The sequence below is a fragment of the Meles meles genome, chromosome 19 (assembly GCF_922984935.1).
Source record: "Meles meles chromosome 19, mMelMel3.1 paternal haplotype, whole genome shotgun sequence".
NCBI classification, from domain to species: Eukaryota; Metazoa; Chordata; class Mammalia; order Carnivora; family Mustelidae; genus Meles; species Meles meles.
In genome coordinates this window covers 56,233,313-56,247,842 of record NC_060084.1, presented here as the reverse complement: position 1 = coordinate 56,247,842, position 14,530 = coordinate 56,233,313, and the positions used below count along the sequence as shown (strand labels likewise).

The 14,530-nt window shown below is 48.9% G+C and overlaps 1 pseudogene; it reads left to right on the top strand.

Annotated features, from left to right (window-relative positions):
• The first annotated feature begins 6,441 nt into the window (after positions 1 to 6,441).
• On the top strand, positions 6,442 to 13,776 carry LOC123930610 (annotated as a pseudogene).
• The last annotated feature ends 754 nt before the right edge of the window (positions 13,777 to 14,530 follow it).

Below are 14,530 nucleotides of genomic sequence, written 5' to 3'. Positions count from 1 at the left end.
GTTTCAATCTTCTTACTGGTTATGGGCCTGTTCAGGTTTTCTATTTCTTCCTGGTTCAGTTGTGGTAGTTTATATGTCTCTAGGAATGCATCCATTTCTTCCAGATTGTCCAATTTGTTGGTGTAGAGTTGCTCATAGTATGTTCTTATAATTGTCTGTATTTCTTTGGTGTTAGTTGTGATCTCTCCTCTTTCATTCATGATTTTATTGATTTGGGTCCTTTCTCTTTTCTTTTTGATAACTCTGGCCTGGGGTTTATCAATCTTATTGATTCTTTCAAAGAACCAGCTCCTAGTTTCATTGATTTTTTTCTATTGTTGGTTTTTTTTTATTTGTTTGTTTCTATTTCATTGATTTCTTTTTTTTCCCATTTTATTTATTTTTTTCAGCGTAACAGTATTCATTGTTTTTGCACAACACCCAGTGCTCCATGCAAAACGTGCCCTCCCTATTACCCACCACCTGTTCCCCCAACCTCCCACCCCTGACCCTTCAAAATTCTCAGGTTGTTTTTCAGAGTCCATAGTCTCTTATGGTTTGCCTCCCCTCCCCAATGTCCATAGCCCCCTCCCCCTCTCCCAATCCCACCTCCCCCCAGCAACCCCCAGTTTGTTTTGTGAGATTAAGAGTCATTTATGGTTTGTCTCCCTCCCAATCCCATCTTGTTTCATTTATTCTTCTCCTATCCCCCTAACCCCCCATGTTGCTTCTCCATGTTCTCATATCAGGGAGATCATATGATAATTGTCTTTCTCCTTTGACTTATTTCACTAAGCATGATACGCTCTAGTTCCATCCATGTCATCGCAAATGGCAAGATTTCATTTCTTTTGATGGCTGCATAGTATTCCATTGTGTATATATACCACATCTCCTTTATCCATTCATCTGTTGACGGACATCTAGGTTCTTTCCATAGTTTGGCTATTGTAGACATTGCTGCTATAAACATTCGGGTACACGTGCCCCTTCGGATCACTATATTTCATTGATTTCTGCTCTGATCTTTATGATTTCTCTTCTCCTGCTGGGTTTAGGGTTTCTTTCTTGTTCTTTCTCCAGCTCCTTTAAGTTTAGGGTTAGGTTGTGTACTTGAGACCTTTCTTGTTTCTTTAGAAAGGCTTGTATCACTATATAATTTCCTCTCAGGACTGCCTTTGCTGTGTCCCATATATTTTGAACCGTTGTGTTTTCATTATCATTTTTTTCCATGAATTTTTTCAATTCTTCTTTAATTTCCTGGTTGACCCATTCATTCTTTAGAAGGATGCTGTTTAGTCTCCATGTATTTGGGTTCTTTCCAGCTTTCCTCTTGTGATTGAGTTGTAGCTTCATTGTGGTCTGAAAATATGCAGGGAATAATCCTAATCTTTTTATACCAGTTGAGACCGGATTTGTGACCCAGGATGTGATCTATTCTGGAGAACGTTCCATGTGCACTAGAGAAGAATGTGTATTCTGCTGCTTTGGAATGAAATGTTCTGAATATATCTGTGATGTCCATCTGGTCCAGTGTGTCATTTAAGGCCTTTATTTCCTTGTTAATCTTTTGCTTGAATGATCTGTCCATTTCAGTGAGGGGAGTGTTAAAGTCCCCTACTATTATTGTATTATTATTGATGTGTTTCTTTGATTTTGTTATTAATTGGTTGATATAGTTGGCTGCTCCCGCGTTAGGGGCATAGATATTTAAAATTGTTAGATCTTATTGTTGGACAGACCCTTTGAGTAGGATATAGTGTCCTTCCTCATCTCTTATTATAGTCTTTGGCTTAAAATCTAATTGATCTGATATAAGGATTGCCACTCCAGCTTTCTTCTGATGCCCATTAGCATGGTAAATTGTTTTCCACCCCCTCACTTTAAATCTGGAGGTGTCTTCGTGTCTAAAATGAGTTTCTTGTAGGCAACATATTGATGGGTTTTGTTTTTTTATCCATTCTGAGACCGTGTGTCTTTTGATTGGGGCATTTAGCCCATTAACATTCAGGGTAACTATTGAGAGATATGAATTTAGTGCCAGTATTAGCCTGTAAGGTGCCTGTTACTGTATATTGTCTCTGTACCTTTCTGATCTACTATTTTTAAGCTCTCTCTTTGCTTAGAGGACCCCTTTCAATATTTCCTGTAGAGCTGGTTTGGTGTTTGCAAAGTCTTTCAGTTTTTGTTTGTCCTGGAAGCTTTTGATCTCTCCTTCTATTTTCAATGATAGCCTAGCTGGATAGAGTATTCTTGGCTGCATGTTTTTCTCGTTTAGTACTCTGAATATCTCATGCCAGTTCTTTCTGGCCTGCCAGGTCTCTTTGGATAAGTCTGCTGCCAATCTAATATTTTTACCATTGTATGTTACAGACTTCTTTTCCCAGGCTGCTTTCAGGATTTTCTCTTTGTCACTAAGACTTGTAAATTTTACTATTAGGTGATGGGGTGTGGACCTATTCTTGTTGACTTTGAGGGGGGTTCTCCACACCTCCTGGATTTTAATGCTTGTTCCCTTTGCCATATTAGGAAAATTGTCTCCAATAATTCTCTCCAATATACCTTCTGCTCCCCTCTCTCTTTCTTCTTCTTCTGGAATCCCAATTATTCTAATGTTGTTTCGTCTTATGGTGTCACTTATCTCTCAAATTCTCCCCTCATGGTCCAGTAGCTGTTTGTCCCTCTTTTTTTTTTTTTAAGATTTTATTTATTTATTTGACAGATAGAGATCACAAGTAGGGAGAGAGGCAGGCAGAGAGAGAGAGGAGGAAGCAGGCTCCCTGCCAAGCAGAGAGCCCGATGCGGGGCTTGATCCCAGGACTCTGGGATCATGACCTGAGCAAAAGGCAGAGGCTTTAACCCACTGAGCCACCCAGGCGCCCCTGTCCCTCTTTTGCTTGGCTTCTTTATTCTCTGTCATTTGGTCTTTTATATCACTAATTCTTTCTTCTGCCTCATTTATCCTAGCAGTGAGAGCCTCCATTTTTTATTGCACCCCATTAATAGTTTTTTTTATTTCAACTTGGCTAGATTTTAGTTCTTTAATTTCTCCAGAAAGGGCTTTTATATCTCCAGAGAGGGTTTCTCTAATATCTTCCATGCCTTTTTCGAGCCCGGCTAGAACGTTTAGAATTGTCATTCTGAACTCTTGATCTGACATATTACCAAAGTCTGTGTTGATTAGGTCCCTAGCCTTCAGTACTGCCTCTTGTTCTTTTGTTTGTGGTGATTTTTTCAGCCTTGTCATTTTGTCCAGATAAGAGGATATGAAGGATCAAATAAAATACTAAAAGGGTGGCAAAGACCCCAGAAAAATGCACTGTAACCAAATCAGAAGAGACCCCAAATTGTGGGGGGGGGGGAGAAAGGGGATAAAAAGAGGTTCAGAAAAAAAAAGAAAAAATTTTAAAAAATAAAACAAATAAAGAAAAGATATAAAAAAGAAAGAAAAAATATATATTTTAGATAAACTAGTCAAAAAACGTTAAAAAAGAAAAGGGTAAAAGTTTTTAAAAATTTAGCAGAAGAAGAAAAAAGAAAGAAAAAAAATTGAAAAAAAAATTGAATTAACTGCAAGACTAAAGAATCATGGGGAGAAAGCCATGAGTTCCGTGCTTTGCTTTCTCCTCCTCTGGAATTACTCTGCTGTCTTAGGTATTGAACCTGTTTTCCTTGATAGATGAACTTCATCCTGGCTGGATATTTTGTTGATCTTCTGGGGGAGGGGCCTGTTGTAGTGACTCTCAAGTGTCTTTGCCCAAGGCAGAATTGCACCGCCCTTACGGGGGGCTGGACTAAGTAATCCGCTCGGGTTCGCTTTGGGGAGCTTCTGTTCCCTGAACGGTTTCCGTAGATTTCCGGAGGACGGGAATGAAAATCGTGGCCTCCCAGTCTCCGGCCCGGAGGAGCCGAGAGGCCAGAGCCCCACTCCTCAGTGCACCCCCAGAGGACAGCACCCAATCACTCCCGTATCCCCAGCCTCTAGCCACTCTCCGAGCTCACTCAGCCCACGACCAGTTCAAGGTAACCCCGAGCTGAGAGCTCAGTCCTCGGCTCTGTCTCTGTAGCCGGCTTCTCCGTTCTAACACCTGCGAGCTCTACGACACTCCGACACCTCCCATCCTTCTGTGACCCTGCGGGACCTGGGGCGACGCTGACCCCGCGTGGGCTTCACCCCGGTTTAGCCTCTGGAGCAATGTCCCTCAGTGGAACAGACTTTCAAAAGTCCTGATTTTGTGCTCCGTTGCTCCGCCGCTTGCCAGGAGCTGGACCCTACCCCCCACAGTCTATCTTCCCGTCGTTTTAGATTCACTTCTCCGCCAGTCCTACCTTTCAGAAAGTGGTCGATTTTCTGTTTCTAGAATTGCTGTTCTTCTTCTCTTCAATCTCCCGTTGGATTTGTAGGTGTTTGCAATGTTTAGATAAGCTATCGAGCTGATCTCCTGCTACCTGATGTAGTCTCAGCCTGCTACTTCTCCACCATCTTGACTCCTTCCATCGTATCTTCCTTTTTTTTTATTAATTTCTTTTCAGCGTAACAGAATTCATTGTTTATGCACCACACCCAGTGCTCCATGAGCATCTCATTTTAGCCATTTTATCCACTTCCCCTTGTGTGAGTGTAAGATTCCAGTGCTAGGACAGGAAGACCCTCTGAGTGTTAAGGGATTCGACCCTGAATCCCTTCTTGCCGCTTCCTGATGGTGCACGGGAGAAGAATGAGGCACAAATGAGTCAGCTGCAAGAGAAAGGGAGCAGGGGACAACAGGAGAAAAGACTGCCGCCCCGAACAATTCCTCAGTCTCGTATGTATTAGATACAGACAGTAATCAACATTAATCATATGCCTTGTAGATAAACAAGAAGGAAGGAAAAATATGTCAGGACAAGCAGTATAAAGTTTATAGTTGAGCAAGCACATTCAAAGGATTTATCTAACTAGCCACAGGTGCTCTTGGTGGTGGTGGTGAAGGGGAGTAAATGGAAAAATGAAGCAGGTGGCATTCTGCCCTGAGCTGGCCAGGCATCCCCAGCTGCTCTGCTTCAAGGTCATATATCGTCATCTCCCCCAGAGGTATGTGTTTGCCGGTATGTGTTTTCTCAAGGCTATATCTAAACGTGCTTGTTAACTGGTAAAATTTCCCATGGGTTATATTTTAAGTAATACATTGTTCTGAGGGACAGTTACACCTTCTTGTTTCTCAAGAGGTTGCGGCCCAACCTTCTCCTGGAGCCCAAGCCCACGCCCCTGAGAGGACCCTGGGGAACCCCTCTGCATCCACACGGGTGGAAAGATCATCCCTTCCAGACCTCCGAGGTCCCAGGCAGCAGCGGGGGCTCAGCTTAGTTCTCTGTTCCCTGCTGGGGTTCCACCTGCTTCTAGAGAAGTTCATTTCCCGTTTACCTGCATGTCTCTGTGTCCGCATACTTCAGACGTACTGTGAGCGGCAGTCCGGTATTCAGAGCAGACAAGGTCTCCAGCAGGCACATGAACCAGTCACCTGGATGCAGAGTCTGGACCCAGGGCCCCATCACCACAACTGGACCCCCAGCCCAGGCTCGTCTTACCTGGTCTGGAAACTCACAGCTCCCCATCCCTCCCATGACCCCAACACCCAATCACCACACTCACTCGGGGGGTTGCATTTCAGGATGACATCACAGATGGGAACTGAGGAGCAGAGCAAGGACATGCCACCCAAGGTCAGGCTGGCAGTGGACGGTCCAAGAATAGTTCAGTGAAGATCCGCTTTCCTGCAAAATCAGAGCTCTGGCCCTACATGTCCCCTGATGCTCGCACACAGGACCACGGGGTGAGGAGGTCAGCTCTGGCACAGGAACAAGGGGCACTGAGGACGGACTGTCCGTGATGTTCCCAACAAGGCCGGAGGTGGACAGTGTCAGAGCAAAATAGAGAATCCTTGGAGGCTGTGACAAAGCGAGCCCAAATCCAGGGACATGAGCGGGGTTGTGTTCCCTTTCCTATGTGCCCGTATCTCTCCTCTGGGCTCAGTGTCACTATGACCTTGACCTGAGCCATTCAGAGATGTCACATGAGTGTCTGTGCTGACATGAGCTCCCCAGCACAGCAGGAAGCCACGTCCCCTACAGCAGCTCTGGGTCTGGAGACCCGTCCATGGTGAGGACCCAGGGGTGTGCTGGGGATGAAGGGGACCCATAGGGGAGGCTCTGGAAGGGAAGGACCTGCTCTGGTCTCCTCACCTGGATGGGGCATCTCAGAAAGCCTGGAAGTCCACCTGACACACCATCATGGACATCAGAGCAGGGCTCAGAGGAGGGACAGTTCCCCTTCCTGTGGGACTGCTGACGTGACAACACCGTGACAGGCAGAACCGGCCACATCATGGCCACACCCTTTGTGTCTGTCTGTCCCGCAGTCACAGTGGGCCCTCTGTCTGCACAGCAGGAACCAGAGAGAGGAGACGCCATGATCCTCACCTTCATGGCCCTGCTCTGTCTCGGTGAGATCTGAGGAGGGGAGGGGAGTCCCTAGTCTGGGAGGGACCCGCCCCACAGACAGACCCTGGTCTGTCAGAGACCACAGGCTCAGGAGGCTCACGGGAGGAGCGGGTCTGCTAGGATTTGGGGGCAAACCTCTTAAAGGGACTCTCTTCCAGGACTGAGTGTGGGCTCCAGGACCCAAGCGCAGACAGGTGAGTCTGACCACAGGAGTCCCTGTCCCACCTCCTCACTGGGGACAGGGGTCACCCATCAGGCAGCAAGGGGATGGAGAACAGAAGTTCTGGGCTGACCGAGGGGAATGTCTGGGGGCTTGGGGCTGAGCTGGGACCAGGGGGTGGGGAAGGTCTGTGTCCCAGCCTCCGTTTCCTTCCAGGGACCCTCCCCAGACCCACCATCTGGGCTGCGCCAGGCTCTGTGATGCCCTGGGGGACATCTGTGACCGTCTGGTGTCAGGGGGGCATGGAGGCCCAGGAGTACCGCCTGCATAAGGAAGGGAAGTTAGAGACCCGGGACAGCCAGAAGCCACTGGAATCCAAAGACAAGGTCAACTTCTCCATCACATCTCCATGACAGATGTACATGCAGGAAGATACCGCTGTGACTATCTCAGTCCCACTGGCTGGTCAGAGCCCAGTGACCCCCTGGAGCTGGTGGTGGTGACAGGTGCGAGCCCACTCAGGGTCCCAGCCCCACCCAGGCTCTGCCCTCAGGAAGAGGGTGGGCTCTCAGGTGTCTCCCCCTCACAGCCCAGCCTGGGGATAATGTGGGGGTCTGAGCCCGATTTAACACCACCCCCTCCTCCTTTCCTAAGATCCTAGGGCCAACCCAGCCTCTCAGCCCTGCCCAGCCCTGTCGTGACCTCAGGAGGGAACGTGACCCTCCAGTGTGCCTCGCAGATGGGATTCCACAGGTTCGTCCTGATGAAGGAAGGAGAACACCAGCCCTCCTGGACCCTGACTCTTAGTCAGTCCCCAGTAGGGGGACCCAGGCCCTGTTCCTGTGGGCCCTGTGACCCCTAGCCACAGGTGGACATTCAGATGCTACGGCTATTCCAGCAACACCCCCCAGGAGTGGTCGGACCCCAGTGACCCCCTGGAGCTGCTCGTCTAAGGTGAAAAAGTCTGACGGTTGCCCCATCCGTGTTTTGAGGCACCAGACAGTTAATGGGGACTCTGCTCCCAGGGCGGCCCCAATGAGAGGGTGGGTGAGGGGACCACGGGGACTCGCAGGTCAGAGTCACTGAGGGTCACGGACAGTGAGACCCGGGGGTCAGGTCGGGAGAAGGGGAGACTTGGGGAGACACAGCCCCTGCCATCCACGGCTGGTCTCTCCCAGGTGTGTCGGGGAAGCCCTCCCTCCTGACCAGCAGGGCCCTGTCGTGACCTCTGGACAGAGCCTGACCCTCCAGTGTCGCTCTGATGTTGGCTACGACAGATTCGCTCTGTCCAAGAAGGGGGCACCTGACCTTCCACAGCGGCTTGGCCGGAAGCCCCAGGCTGGACTCTCTGGGGCAAACTTCTACCTGGGCCCTGTGAGACCCTCCCACGGGGGCCGGTACATGTGCTACGGTGGACACACGCTCTCCTCCGAGTGGTCGGCCCCCAGTGACCCCCTGGACATCCTCGTAGGTAAGGGCTCACGGCATCAGTCACGACCCCAAACTCTGCACAGGTCCTGCCAGGGGAGCCCCAGGTAGTGGTGGCCAGGACCAGGGGTGTGGGGTCCCCAGGGAGAGAGAGACAGAGAGAGACGGGGGATGGGAAGGGACCGACTCGGAGGACACAGACAGACACAGTTCAGAATAAGGACTGGACAGCCCCTCACCCGCCCATCCTCTCTCTAGGACAGCTGCCCTACACCCCCTCCCTCTCAGTGCAGCCAGGACCTACGGTGGCCCCAGGAGAGAATGTGACTCTGCTGTGTCCGTCACAGAGCTCTGTGGACACTTTCCTTCTGTCCAAGGAGGGGGCAGCCGATCCCCCGCTGCGTCTTAGATCACAGTACGGAGCTGGGCATCACCAGGCTGAATTCCCCATGAGTCCTGTGACCTCAGCCCATGGGGGGACCTATAGGTGCTACGGCTCTGCCAGCACCTCCCCCTACCTGTTGTCCCAGCCCAGTGACCCCCTGGAGCTGCTGGTCTCAGGTGAGAGTTGCTGACCCTGTCCCCTCTGTGTCCCAACATTATCTTCAGGGCCCTGGGGCCACGAGGGCTCTGGTCTAGGATGGGAGTGAGGGGCTCCAAGGGAGCGTCTCTCCGTGCAGGAGGGAAACAGGGTCATGCCATGCTTGCCCGTCCCTCGCCCCCAGCCCCAGGATTCTCCTGGGAGAGGAGGAGCTTGGGGGTCACAGGGCACATGAGGAGCAAGAGTGAGAGCAGAGACAGGGTCTCAGGGGAAGCTCCAGCCCCCCCACACTCCTGTCTTTTCCCCAGGACCCTCTATGGACCCTGGCCCCCACAGGGCCAGGCTCAGCAGACGGTGAGTCACAGGGGCTGCTGACCAGGGGCTTTTCTTCTAGGCTCTCAGAGATGCCAGGGGGACAATGGGGTTCCAGGAGCTCTGAGGCTGGTGGAGGGGGGCTGGGGTGGTCATGGCAGAGGGAGGGGGAGGGGCCCAGTGGGGGAGGAGCAGCCAGGTGCAGTGTGGAGCACGGCAGGCCCGGCACCTCACCCTTGCTGACCCCAAAGGCTCTGAGGGTTGAGTGAGTGAGGGTCTCTGTCTGCCTTGGTGGGTGGGTCCATGGGGAGCGGGGTCTGAGCTGCCCCCTCAGTTCAGGGTCCTCTGGAGGAAGTGGCTGGCACATGCCCCTCCCACTCTGTGTTGTCACAGCCCAGTGACGCCCTGGAGCTGCTGATCTCAGGTGAGGGTCCCTGACTCTGTGCTGTCTGAGCTCTGTCATCTCAGGACCCACATCTCAGGAAAGCCTGACACAGTAACAAACATCGGGGTCATGTGGGCTCCACAGAGGAGGGTCCTGCCCTGGAGAGGTTGGGAGGATCCACTGTGTGCACCCGGGGTCCCCATCCTGCAGTCTCAGCAGAGTAAGGAGTAAGGGCTGCATGGGGCGTGAGTGAGGACGAGGGTGAGTGGACAGCGCCTCCCACTCACCTCCTGTCCCTCCAGAGCAGAATCCAGTCCGTGGTGTCAGCCCCACTGAACAGTGTCCAGGACAGAGGTCTCCCCACCTGCGGGCACCGCTCTGCTGCCCCCCGTGCTCACCTGGGGGCCTCCATGCCCCTCGGTGCACATCTGAGACCCAGAAGAGGCCGCGCCTGGCTCATGGGAGTCCCCAGGGAGGCTGCACCCCATGTCCGTGTGCACTGGTGTCCACTCTGCATTGTGTGTGGTCGCTGGTCCAGTGTCCCTGTGTCTGCTTCTCACACCTTCTAGAGCAGCACCTGCAGATGATGACAAAGGGAACTCAGGTGACAGGGAGGTGAGACTCAGAAACCAGTCCTCCTTCTCCTGTGTGCATTGGGGTGAGACTGGATTCACACAGTCCTTGTGGAGAACAAGCTCTGGGCACTCCCAGGTCTTTTTTTAATTTTTAATTTTTTTAATTTAAAAAATTTTTAAATTTAATTTTTAATTTAATTTTTTAAATTATATTTTATTTTTCTGTGTTCCAGAATTCATTGTTTATGCGCCACACCCAGTGCTCCATGCAATCCATCCCCTCCTGAATACCCACCACCAGGCTCTCCCAAACTGTATCTCCCTCCCCTCTAAAACCCTCAGTTTGTTTCTCAGAGTCCACAGTCTCTCATGGTTCGTGTCCCCCTCCGATTTCCCCCAACTCCCTTCTCCTCTCCATCTCCCTATGTCCTCCATGTTATTTGTTATGCTCCACAAATAAGTGAAACCACATGATAATTGACTCTCTCTGCTTGACTTATTTCACTCAGCATAATCTCTTCCAGTCCCGTCCATGTTGATACAAAAGTTGGGTATTCATCCTTTCTGATGGAGGCATAATGCACCATTGTATATATGGACCAGAGCTTCTTTATCCATTCGTCTGCTGAAGGGCATCTTGGTCCTTTCCACAGTTTGGCGACTATGGCCATTGCTGATGAACATCGGGGTACAGATGGCCCTTCTTTTCCCTACCTCTGTATCTTTGGTGTCAATATCCAGTAGTGCAATTGTAGGGTCATAGGGTAGCTCTGTTTTTAGTTTCTTACGGAATCTCCACACTGTTTTCCAAAGTGGCTGTACCAACTTGCATTCCCACCAACAGTGGGAGAGGGTTCCCCTTTCTCCACATCCTCTCCAACACTTGTTTTTTCCTGTCTTGTTAATTTTGGCCATTCTTACTGGTGTCAGGTGGTATTGCAATATGGTTTTGATTTGAATTTCGCTGATGGCTAATGATTATGAACATTTTTTCGTGTGTCTGTTAGCCATTTGTCTGTCTTCTTTGGAAAAGTGTCTGTTCATGTCTTCTGCCCATTTTTTGACGTGATTATCTGTTTTTTGGGTGTTGAGTTTGGGGAGTTCTTTATAGATCTTGGATATCAGCCCTTTGTTTGTAGTGTCATTTGCAAATATCTTCTCCCATTCCGCGGGTTGCCTCTTTGTTTTGTTGACTGTTTCCTTTGCTATGCAGAAGCTTTACATCCTGATGAAGTCTCAAAAGTTCATTTTTGCTTTTGTTTCCCTTGCCTTTTTAGACATGTCTTGAAAGAAGCTGCTGTGGCCAATGTCGGAGAGGTTACTGCCTATGTTCTCTTCTAGGTTTTTGATAGATTGCTGCCTCATGATGAGGTCTTTTATCCATTTTGAGTTTATCTTTGTGTATGGTATCAGAGAATGGTCAAGTTTCATCCTTCTATACATAGCTGTCCAATTTTCCCAGCACCACTTATTGAAGAGACTGTCTTTTTTCCACTGGATATTTTCCCCTGCTTTGTCGAAGATTAATTGGCCATAGAGTTCAGGGTCCATATCTGGGCTCTACTCTGTTCCACTGGTCTATGTGTCTGTTTTTGTGCCTGTACCATGCTGTCTTGGTAATCACGGCTTCGTAATAAAGCTGGAAGTCAGGCAACGTGATGCCTGACATTTGTTTTTCTTTTTGAACATTTCCTTAGCGATTTGGGGTCTTTTCTATTCAATACAAATTTTAGGATTGTTTGTTCCAGCACTTTGAAAAATGCCAGTGGTATTTTGTTTGAGATGGCACTGAAAGTATAGATTGCTCTGGGCAGTAGAGATATTTTAACAATGTTTATTCTTCCGATCCAAGAGCATGGAATGGTCTTCCATATTTTTGTGTCTTCTTCAATTTCTTTCATGAGTGTTCTGTAGTTCCTCGAGTACAGATCCTTTACTAACTCTTGGGTTGGTACTACCGAGTCTTAGCACATTTTTGATGAGTCTCATTTTGTTAATTTTTCCATGTATAACATTCAGTGATTTGTCACATACATGAACTTCAAAGTCTTTGAACTTCATTCCTATAAGTGGTGTCACTTCATAGCCCGTTATAGGAGCAGCTCACCCACTCTAACACCACATACGTCAGCTGTCTAAGTAATTGCTGAGCAAACCTAAGAGAAGTGTAAGTTTGGGTGTATTTTTATATCCTGTGAACTCACTATGCTCTCTCCCTTTCAACCATTGTTCAATATGCTGCCAAAAATGATCATAACCACAAACACATGGAAATTTCACTGTCTCATGTCTAAAATGCACAGCTGTGTTTCTCGCTTCAAAGGACAGAGAAAATGGCCACAAGATTCACGTCACGGAAACAGCTTGATTTATACCCAAAACTGACTTTAAAAGCAAGCTCATTAAATATTTTTATATTGAAAGCACTGTCGACCTATCCATTTCAACTCATTTTCCTGCTTCATTAGGATCTTATTAAAAATGCATTCTTGGGGCACTTGGGTGGCTCAGTGGGTTAAGCCTCTGCTTTCGGCTCAGGTCATGATCTCAGGGTTCTGGGATCAAGACCTGCATAGGGCTCTCTGCTCAGCAGGGAGCCTGCTCCCCCCTCCCCCCGCCTGCCTCCCTGCCTACTTGTGATCTCTCTCTCTCTGTTAAATAAATAAATAAAATCTTTTTTAAAAAATTTTTAAATGCATTCTTTTCCTGAAAGATGTCTGTCTGCTGAACAGTTATGCTTTCTCCTTTATTTTAACCATATGAGGCTCTTTAGAAAGTCTTCCTGGTTTCAGACATTTGGGGGTTAACCCAACCACATAACATTTACTGTTCACTGGTATTTTCTGAATTCAATAAGCTAATATTACTTAGGCTATTTGGATGAATCTTTGTAATAAGTATTGGTTCATATTTTGTTTTTCCTTTTTTTTTTTTTTACTTTCTTGCTTTTCATATGAAAACTGGGTTAGGAGATGTCAACAATTTCGTATATGAAATCCACATGTATGCACTTCCTCAGGGCTGGTCTGTGATTTAGTGGGCACAGAGGTTGTCTTTTCAATGCAAACAAAATGATTATCTATCCTGACTTGAAATCTCACCAGATTTCTAGAGTTTGTCCCCAAACAGCGAGATGATGATGGAGACTCCTTCTTCTGGGCACATGTCCCTGACCTGCCTCCAGTTCCCCAAAGCCTGAGTCCAGACTCTCCTGTCCCCATCCTGTCCCCACATGCCACAGACTGACCCCCCTCTGACTGACCCACAGACTGACTCCCCTGTTGTGGAACAGATAGACCGTACTGAGCAGAGAACATGCGAGGACATGATGATTTCTGTGCTGGGAGGCCATTTTTCTCTACAACCCTGAGCTGGTGGGGCACAGCCAGAATCTATCCTGAGTGACTCAGAAGCAAAGTCTGAAATCAAAGAGAACAGGAGGCTGAAGGAATCCAGTGAGGAGAGCAGAGGAAAGCCCTCTAGTGCAGAGAAGGGCTAGTTCAGGAACTGTCCATAGTGACAAGCTGAGGACAGGCCGGACGGGGGTCTCCAGCTCCTTCCATCAGCTTCCATCCTCCTTGCAGAAGCAGCTGGCACCGTGAGCCCACCCCAAAACAAGTCAGACCCCAGCAGTGGAGAGTAGGAGAAATTCTAAGTGATGGGACTGCTGTGGAGGGGGGTGTCCTGTCCAGGGGAGGCAGGTCCTCTGGGTGGACACGCAGGATATGAGGGATTTGGGTCCTCTCTGACCTCTGCAACCTCTCTGTCCTCTTTCCTAGGCTCGGACCCCAGAGATTACACGGTGGAGAATCTGATCTGCATGGGCGTGACTGCCTTGATCCTGGTGGTCCTAGGGATTCTGCTGCTAGAAGCTCAGCACAGCCAGAGAAGGACCCCAGACCCAACCAGAAGCTAAACATGAGGGGGAGAAATGCCACCATTCCCTGTGGCAGAGTTGTGGGCATGCATCCCAAGTGCCCAGAGGGATCTGGAGGAAAGCCTATGGCTCATGCTCACTGGTCTGTCTGCTGACAACATTGAGGGGGAGCATGATTCAGGTGTCAGGACATTTCTGGGCTGCTCCATGTCCAGGACTCACCCCACATGACCTGTGGTGCTTTTCCTCCTGCATTGTTGGACATGACTTCCCCCGTCTTTCCTCATCCCTGTGACTTGAGGGTTCCTCCCACACAGCAGGGCTGGTTCATACCTTCCTACAGCGGCAGCTCTATTCCACCTTCATGGGGATACATTTTCCTTCACTTTCCATTTCCACCTTCCCTGATGTCCACTATTGCCCTCCATCCCTTCAGCCCAAAACACAGACTCTGTTTTCATAATAAATAAGTGGGTGAAAATCAGGTCCGCTTTGGAACAGATGAATCCGAAACCATTCCCTGAACCCTCTCTAGACTCACAGAGCTCTTCTGTCCTCATGCAATGACACCTGGTGGAATCTTCCAGAAACACCATCAGTTTGAGTGAGCTCAGGGATGTGTGAGGTGAAGCCAGGTGAGGAGCTGCTACACTGACTCCAAGGAATAAATGTTTGTTTATTTTAAGTTGTGATTCGTAGCATTTGCCCATTTCTTTGGTGTAAACACACCCATCATGGGCAACATCAAGGAGCCGTGTGAACGCACTGTGCTCCCAGGTGGGAGTCATGGATA